This window comes from Dasypus novemcinctus, chromosome 9 (assembly GCF_030445035.2).
Source record: "Dasypus novemcinctus isolate mDasNov1 chromosome 9, mDasNov1.1.hap2, whole genome shotgun sequence".
NCBI classification, from domain to species: domain Eukaryota; kingdom Metazoa; phylum Chordata; class Mammalia; order Cingulata; family Dasypodidae; genus Dasypus; species Dasypus novemcinctus.
In genome coordinates, this window is record NC_080681.1 from 112,711,534 (window position 1) to 112,720,071 (window position 8,538).

An 8,538-nucleotide genomic window follows, 5' to 3' on the forward strand; every position below is an offset into this window, starting at 1 on the left:
TCTCCTTGTGTGAGGTGCCATTCTTGGACAGGCTGCACTCTTTTCACTCTGGGCGGCTCTCCCCATGGGGTATACTCCTTGCGTGTGGGGCTCCCCGACACTGGGGACACCCCTGCGTGGCACAGCACTCCTTGCGCGCATCAGCACCGCGCATGGGCCAGCTCCACACGGGTCAAGGAGGCCCAGGGTTTGAACCGAGGACCTCCCGTGTGGCAGGCGGTCGCCCTATCCACTGGGCCAGGTCCACCTCTCAAGATGTATTTTTAAATTATAATAGTCTTTGCTGTTGAAGGTATAAAGAGGACGTTTCTTTGACTCTGCTGGTGATAGTAATATTTCTGGAAAAGTAGTTGGCAATTTAAATGCAAAGGTTCAAAAATGTTTATAAATCTTTTATCCTATCAATTTTACTTCTGAGATATTATTTTAAGGAAATAATCAGAAATACACTTAAAAATAATGTCAAATGATTTTTCTCATCATTACTTGTAACAGTACAAAATTGTAAACAGTCTAGATGCCAAAAATAAGGACACAATTCAATAAGTAGCCATGTCTCCTTATAATGACATATTATGCAAGTAATAAAAATAACATCTGTGTGTTTGCTTCTGCAGCACATACACTAACATTGGAATAATATGGAGAAGAGTAGCATGGCCCCTGCTTAAAGATGACACGCAAATTTGGGAAGCGTTCCATATGTCCACAACTGCAGTTCCCCATGTCCCTTCTGCTTGAACTTGGGCTCTGGGACTGTTTGGACAATAGGGTACAATCCAGTCTCCAGGCAATCCTAAAAAAGGACAGGTTCCACTTCCTGTCTCTCAGGACGCTCACTTTTGGCTCCCACGTAGGTGGGAGGAGGCCCACGGTGCCCCGTGGAGAGGCCCACGTGGAGAAAACCAGCAGCCGGCCCCCACTCACCAGTCACGTGAGCGAGGACCCCCCGGGACAAGTATCCTCCAGCCCACCCCCCAGCTCCAGCTGACACCAGAGAGAGTCGCCCCTGCCGAGCCTGCCCAGACGGCAAATTCATGAGCCAAAGAAGGGATGTTGTGTTTTAAGCCACAACTTGGAGGGTGATTTGTTTCACAGCAATAGACAGCTAGAACATTCCCATTCCACCTTCACTGAGTGAGGGAGTTCCAATTATGACCCCCATTTTAGAGATGGAGAAACTGAGGCTCAGAAAGGTAAGGAGGGGCAAAGCAGGACGAAATGACTTCGAAGCCTGAGTTTGGCCACACTACCCCGTTCCTGTAGGCTCGACAACCTGGCAACGAGTCTTTCCGTTAAAGCTCTCCTTCCTCGAAAGCAGGACACGGCAATGGTCGGCCTTTAGCATGGTAGAAGGTGGTTGGCAAGGCAGTGTTTGAGCAGGGGAGCTTTCCAGGGTCCCTGCAGCCCTTGGAAGTGTGCCATGAAGATGGCTTGTTGTTTGTAGGAGAGGCCAGCCTGACCATCTCGGTGGCCTTTGGAGATGAGCAAACCAAGGTTCATTTCCAGGTTCTGGGCCTTTGTTTCCCCATCTACTAAAGGAGAACGACAACCAGCCCTCCTCACCCACCCCCATCCCAGTCTGCCTCCAGCTGGGGCTGCAGATGAGCTCCCAGATAAGACCCACTATGCCGCCCTCCCCAGGGGCCCCAGGTCAGATGCTAACATTCCATTGGGAAAGAAATGAATAATAGCTGTGACTCCCACAGTGAGAATTTTAATGCAAGAAAGTCCATGGTAGGCAGGCAGGGAGAGGACAACACTCACTCGCAAAAGCTTTGGAAGCCAAGCGCCCTACAAAAATGTGCTGCCTCCAAGGCGAGCAGCAGCCCAGGACTGCAGGCTCTGGTCCCAGCTCTGACCCTGTCCTGCTGTGTCATCTTGGGCAAGTCACTGTATTTCTCCAGATTCTTATCCGTTCAACGAGAGGCTAGGTCAGGTAATCTGGAAGAGTGTCCAATAGGCAAGGATGGCCAATTAAGAAAACAGTGACACGTTCCCCTGACTCCCACCTCCAGGAGCTCACGGAATTGAGCCATCAGTGGGGAGCCAATCACTTGGGCTATTTCTAGAAGCAACTCCTCTCCCCTTTTTCACTGTCATCGTTCTCATTCATTTGGCCGTCACCCCAAGCTTTTTCTTTCAAACTTCATTTTGTACATTTAATAATTGAAAGTATAAACAATAACTTAAAAAAAGAAAACAAGTTGAATAAAAACATACATTTCTCAATTAAATGTACTGTATGCACGTAATTTTTTAAAATCATACAATATGTTATACAATATATTCAGTTCATAGCAACACAATCATATAGTATTGTCCTTTTGTCAGAGCTTTTTATAAAGATAAAAATGTCATAGCCCAAAGCTGTCACCAGACGCCCAGTCCCATCTGTATGATGATGGGGCTGGACAAAAATGACTTTGTTCCTCCCAGCTCTGACCTGTCAGGGTCTTACAGAAGGAGAGAGTGCACTTTCCATGTTAAACCGAAGATACTGTTGAAGATGCAGATGCTCCTGGAGTGGCCGCCACCACCAGCACCTCCTCTCTGCCAGGTACCATCTCACAATTCTCCACAATTGCCGGACAAAGTAGTCAGCTGTCATTATCACTTTTGCAGCATGAAGAGATGAGCCCTGGGGTCAAGTAACTTGCCAGGTTTGCAGCGTTAGCAGTTCAGATTCAGACCCGGCAGTCTGACTCCAGAGCCTCCGTTCTGAATAACTGCGCTATTTTACCTCCTGGCAGCAGCAACAACTGCCACTGCTCCCACGACCAAGACCTCTATCCCTCAGACCTTCACTGAGCGCTTGTTGTGTGCCTGGGGCTCAGGGCTTCACATTTGGTGGCGGCATCCAGGCTGCGGAACATCAAACCACGGCTCAGTGGCTTAAAACAATGACTCTTACTTTGCTCATGAATCTGCCCGTTTGGGCAGAGCTCAGCAGGGAAGATGTGTCTCTGCCTCAGCTGGGGGGATTTGAACCCCTGGGGCTGGAAGAGCTGGGGGGCCGGCCGGGCCTCTCCTCTCTCTGTGCGCAGGTGCGGGGTCTCTCCACATGGCCCCTCCAGCAGGGCGTCCGTGGGAAAATCAGATTTCTTAAGCGGTGGCTCCACGGACCTAGCCTTGGAAGGCAGGTAGCATCGGCACTCCTGTCCCCTCCTGCTGGTCACAATCACCTACGACATTCATTTATTCAGTCGCTTGTATTGAGCACCTGCTGGGTGCCAGGCAGCACTACAGGCCCTTGGAGAGAGGCGCGATCGTGGATATTGCTACACCCAGACATCCAGAGGTGCAAGCCCGGCTTGTTTTTGTAGACACTCACTGATTCTTTCCAGGGACCCCACGAGGAAGGTACTGCGATGACCAGCCCTGAAGCGGGGAGCAGGCTTCAAGCCCTGGTCTGTGGAAGTTTGAGGCCGGGGACTCCCCTAGCACCCTGACACGGACGCATCCTACGTCTGCACTTCACTGTGGCCCCTGACGGCCCTGCTCGGCACCCGGGCATCGGTGCCCATCCATCGGATACGGAGATCCATGTGGGGAGGGCCAGGCCCTCGGCTGGAGAAGCCCCAGAGGTGCTGCTCTAAAAGCCAGCTCCGACGAGAGCTGCAGGGAGGGAGGGAGGGTGCCGATAATGGCCCAGCCTGAACCGGTCGCCACGGCAACCACAAGGGAAGTCTGGAGCCAGCAGCCTGCCGGGCCTTGGCCCCACAAAGCCGGAGGAAGGCAGAGGGGGCGGGCCTGGCGGGGCATAAATCAGGGAGTTCTATGCCCCTGGCTCAGGGCAGACGATTTATGGGGCTGCGCAGAGCCCACTGGATGCACCGGAGAGAAGGAGCGGCGCTTCCTGTTCCCACCCTCCCTGGGGCCCCTGCTGGGCGTCGGGTGCAGGGTGGGCAGGAAAAGGCACCTAGTCTGGAAGCCCCTCCAGGCCACCCTCAGTGCAGCAGGAGGCCCCAACCCCCTACCAGGCCTGCACCAACCCCCCATGCCCCCTGACACAGCCTGCCTCGCCCCCGCTGAACAAAGTGTCACGAAACAAGTCTTATCCCCAACTGCTTGAGATGCAAGCTGATGTTTTCCATCTTATTTCATTGAATGCATCTTTTAAGATGCTAGTCACCATCTACTAAATCAATGTTATGACTCACTCATTGTTTGTGACCTGCAGTTAGATAAACACCCAGCTGAAGGAAGCCAGATGGGGAAACTGAGGCTCACTCAGCTTTCCCTCCCTCACGCACGACTGGAATAGGCTTCACATCCTCCCCGCAAGCAGCGGGGTCTGCCTCCAAGTGCTTCAGGGGAAGCCCCCATCAGAGGCCCGGCGCCTCTGAGTTTACACAGGCAAAGGGGTGACGACTTCGCCCCGCGGGGGGGCCAGGTTGGAGCTCCATGGCGACATGCAGCGCCAGCTGGGAAGGGCTCAGAGCCGCAGACAAGAGAGCAAGGACGTCATCGAGAAGGTGAGTGCCTGTGGGAGCCTGGCAGGAACAGCAGCAGCCCCCTAGGCACCTGGCACCATTGCACCCAGTGCCCACCTCTGGGAGGCGTGGGCCTCCCCTGGCTGCGTCCCCACCTGCTTCCTACCCCACTTCCTGCCGCTGAAGCTTGGCTCCTCTCAGCCGCGCCTCTCAGTGCTTTGCCTCTGAAGGCAGCTCCTCTTACCAGGGCCATCCTGAGATGCTAGGAGTGGCTAGTAGTATTTCAGCACAGCAGAGAGACAGGTGCTCTGAGTGACCTTGAGCAAAACACTTCACCTCTCCGAGTCTCGCAGGCACAACAATAAAATGGGGTGAGAATGTCTACCCTGTGATGACTGATAATGGAAGATGACCACAGCGTATTAAGTTAAAAAGGCAGTATGGTCCCATGTTTGTAAGAAAACACACACAAAAACCTATATTTGTATGTTTGCTATGTCTGCAGCAATTTGGAAGGAAATGCCCCAAATCGGTTACTCTTGGGTAATGGAAGGAAGGGCAGCAGATGATTTTCATTTTTAACTTTATACACTCCTAAATTATTTGAAACCTTTTAAATGAATAAACATATATTATATGTGTAACAATTGCAACAAAAAGAAATTTAAAAAGTAATCTCCCTATGTTTGTTGTGAGGATTAAAAAGAATGACTATATAGAGAAGGTTCAGCCCAGGGCCCAGCCCAGACTTGCCCATCCAGTCTTTCTTTCCAGAGGTCTTAATTCATTTCCAAAGAGGAGATTTTTTTTTTTAACTGATGAATTAAAGATGTAAAAGGATATAAAAGTTTGATTTTTTTCTGTTTATCTTGTTTTTTTAGGGGAGACCAGAGTATATCAGTGGGCATAGGAAAATACTAAAGATACAAGAGGGGAGGCACACACATGCAAAAGCTATGTAAATGGCCGTTGAATTAATTGGACAACTGGTGACTCTCCTTCACCAGAAAGAACATCTACTGTCCATTATCTGGCTCCCAGAGGGAATTGACGGTGGAATTTCCAGGCAGAGAGGGGCTTGAGGATCACGCATTAGGGATCCCCCTTTCTCTGCCTGGGAAAAAGGCAGCTTTCTAAACTTTATTCCAATCCTACAAGGTGGATATTTTATTACGGCCATTTTACAGAGAAGGATAGCGAGGGTCAGAGCTGAAGGCCTTGTCCAAAGGCAAAGGACTTGAGAGGGGTGGGGGGACCCCAGCTCTTTCCACCCGACCCTGCTGCTGGTGCCCCTGGCTCCTTTAATCCTCAGCCAGCCCCCACGCCCTCTGGGCCTCCACACGGCCGTTCCCTCTACCCAGGATGCTGTTCCCAGATGTCTGAATTGTGGGAACTTCTCAACACTCAGGTCTTGGCTCAGATGCTACTTCCTCAGAGAAGGGCCACCAGGCTAAACCAACACCACCCACAGCCCCCAGAGACCAAGCCTTCCATTGGTGCCTTGTGCCACCCAGTGGGCACTCCATAGAGACGTGGCAGGCACCCTCCTTACTGCGTACCCCAACTCCTGGGCCTGTGGTTCTCACCTGGGACCTTTCCTGAACCCCTGAACTTACCCCTGCACGCACTGGGCAGGGTGGAAAGGTCAGGGAGTCAGTGCCCCAGGAGCATCCTGGAGCCCAGGCCGCATGGAGCCGGTGGAGCAATGCTCCAGCCCCTCCCCGCCAGCTGGGGCGACTCTGGGGCCTGCCCACGCCATCCCCCGCCAGTTCCCCAGACGGCCTGAGCTGCAGGCGCCCAGAGGGCAGATGTGCTCAGCAACACGCTGCCTTTTTGTTTCCTACTTCCCCTCCCTGGAGCGGTTTCCTCTTGCCCAGGATGCTTCCTGGGACCATCTCCCAAATAAACTACTTGTGCTCAAATCCTTGACTTGGGACCTGCTTCTGGGGGAGCCCAGCCTAAGACAAAATGTTTGTTGAACGAATGAACGAATGATATTTGACAGAGGAGGAAACAGATGTGGAGGGGGCGTATCCTCCAGCTCTGAGAGTGATGCTGGTGGGCATCAGATCCTGGACGTCATCCCAAGTCTGAAGGTTTCCACGAGGCCCAAGAAGAGCTTGGCAACAGCATGGTTGCCTTGTCGGGTAGTGAGCTTCCCATCCCTGGAAGACTGCAACCAGAGACTGATGAGGACTGTGGCAGCAGGGATTCCTGCACAAGCTGGGAGTCGATCTGGGTGACCTCAAAGGCCCGACAAACCCTGGCATCTGAGTCTGTCCATTTTAACAACATGTGGTAAAAAAAAAAATCCAGGCCTCGGGGTCAGGGAGGAGAATAACCTTCCTCCGACCTTCCCAGAGTTCGCAGCAAAGCCAAGTTTCTCCAGAATCAGCTTTAATTTGATGCCTCTTCTTTGCGTTTATTAAAGGGACACAAAAGAGAGAAAACCACTTGAATTGGGCCCGAGGCTGGCCGGCTATAAATGTCTCCATAAAAGGGTCCGGCCTGGGCTCTGGTGCCCGGCAATTACGGCTGCCGTAAGACCCGCCCAGACAAGCAGCCCGAGGCACCCCTTGGGTCTCCTCCCTGCCCGGGCAGGTCGCTGCCAGCAAAATCCCCTCGTGGAGGGCAGGCTGTGGACCCCAAGGGGTCTCCCAGGAATTCAACAGACTGAGTCTTGTCCCAGCACGAGGGGCAGCCTGGATGGGGGAGGGGCATGTGCCCCAATTTCCTTCAAGGTTACAGCAAGCCCGGAGGAGTAAAGGAAAGGGGTGGCAGAGAGCTTCCTTGCAGAAATGCGCCTCTTCGCACCCCCAGCTCCCCTGTGTGACTCTGACCTTGCGCAGAAGGGAGTAAAGGCGGGAGTCTTCATTTTCCTGCGCAAGAGCTATGCCTGCTTCCCTCTTGCCTAATGAGCTAAGTTCCAGTCCTCAATCTGGCAGTAGGAAGAGAGAGAGGGAAAGAGCATAACAGCGCAGTGGTTACAGGCGCTAGTTCAAATCCCAGCCTCCCCTCTTACTAGCTGTGTGACTTTAGGCAAAGCCTTGAACCTCTCTGAGCTTCTCCACCCTCTTCTGCTATCTGGGATGGTAATGATGGTACTAACTTCACAGGGTGGTTGTAAAGCTGAGATGTAGAGTTAACCCATGAAAGGCTCTCAGCACTGTGCCTGCCACCCGCAAAGCCAGGGTCTGTCGCTGCTGCGTCTTCCCAACGTGGCAGCATCGTCCAAGAGGTGTCCCATCGACGGGCTCACTGGATCCCCGCATGCTCCCCGTGCGGTAGATGCTATTATTGCTCCCATTCTGGGGAGGACAAACCTGAGATTCTGCATGGTTAAGCAACCTCCCCAGAGGCTCGTAAGAGAAGAGGTAAAGATGGGAATTGAATGAACTGGATGGAGTCCAGTTTCTCGGACTCCGTGATACTAGGTGTTGTCAGGGCTCAGGGCAGTCCCTGGAGAGAAAGGAAAGGTTTGTGTCTGGCTCTGTCCCACACGTGCATGTTTTCTTCCTTCCTTCTCCCTCCCCCCCTTTAAAAATCATGCATTGAGTGCCTGCTGTATGCCAGGTGCTGTGCCAGGCCCTGGGTACAGGGGCTAACGAGACGTGGGAAGCGTGAGCCCGGGAACCTGCAGTCTGCTCTTCTCCCTGGCTTCCTCCAGACAGTTTTGACCATGGAGTTCCAAAATCTTCTTATTCTTCCAAGCCCCAAAACACCACACCCCCAGGAAACCTGCCCCCCTCCCCCAAGCCGATAATCACAGTTAACGTTTTGTGATGCCAATTCTGTGCCTGGCACGGGGCCGGGAACCACCCAAGTGTTAGCCCACCAGGGCAGCAGGATGGGGCAGGCCCCTGGCCTTCCTGGCTGCTCAGGAAGGAGGCACATGGTAGGTCCACAGAAAATGCCCATTGATTTCCTGTCCCCCATCTTAGAGGGCAGTGTCCATGGGATGTTTGAAGTCAAAGTATGTCCAAGGGCTGAAATCGACCTGTCCCCAACCCTGACCTCATTTCCTACTACTCACCCCTTTCTCCCTCTGAAACCAATCACAGTGGCCTCCTTGCTATTTTTCAATTCACCAAGCATATTACCA

General features: G+C 52.7%; 1 non-coding gene across 1 annotated transcript; it reads left to right on the top strand.

Annotated features, from left to right (window-relative positions):
* The first annotated feature begins 601 nt into the window (after positions 1-601).
* Positions 602-708, top strand: LOC131279930 (U6 spliceosomal RNA). Its single transcript, XR_009187435.1, has one exon. It is a non-coding gene; the product is annotated as a U6 spliceosomal RNA (small nuclear RNA).
* Positions 709-8,538: the final 7,830 nt, after the last annotated feature.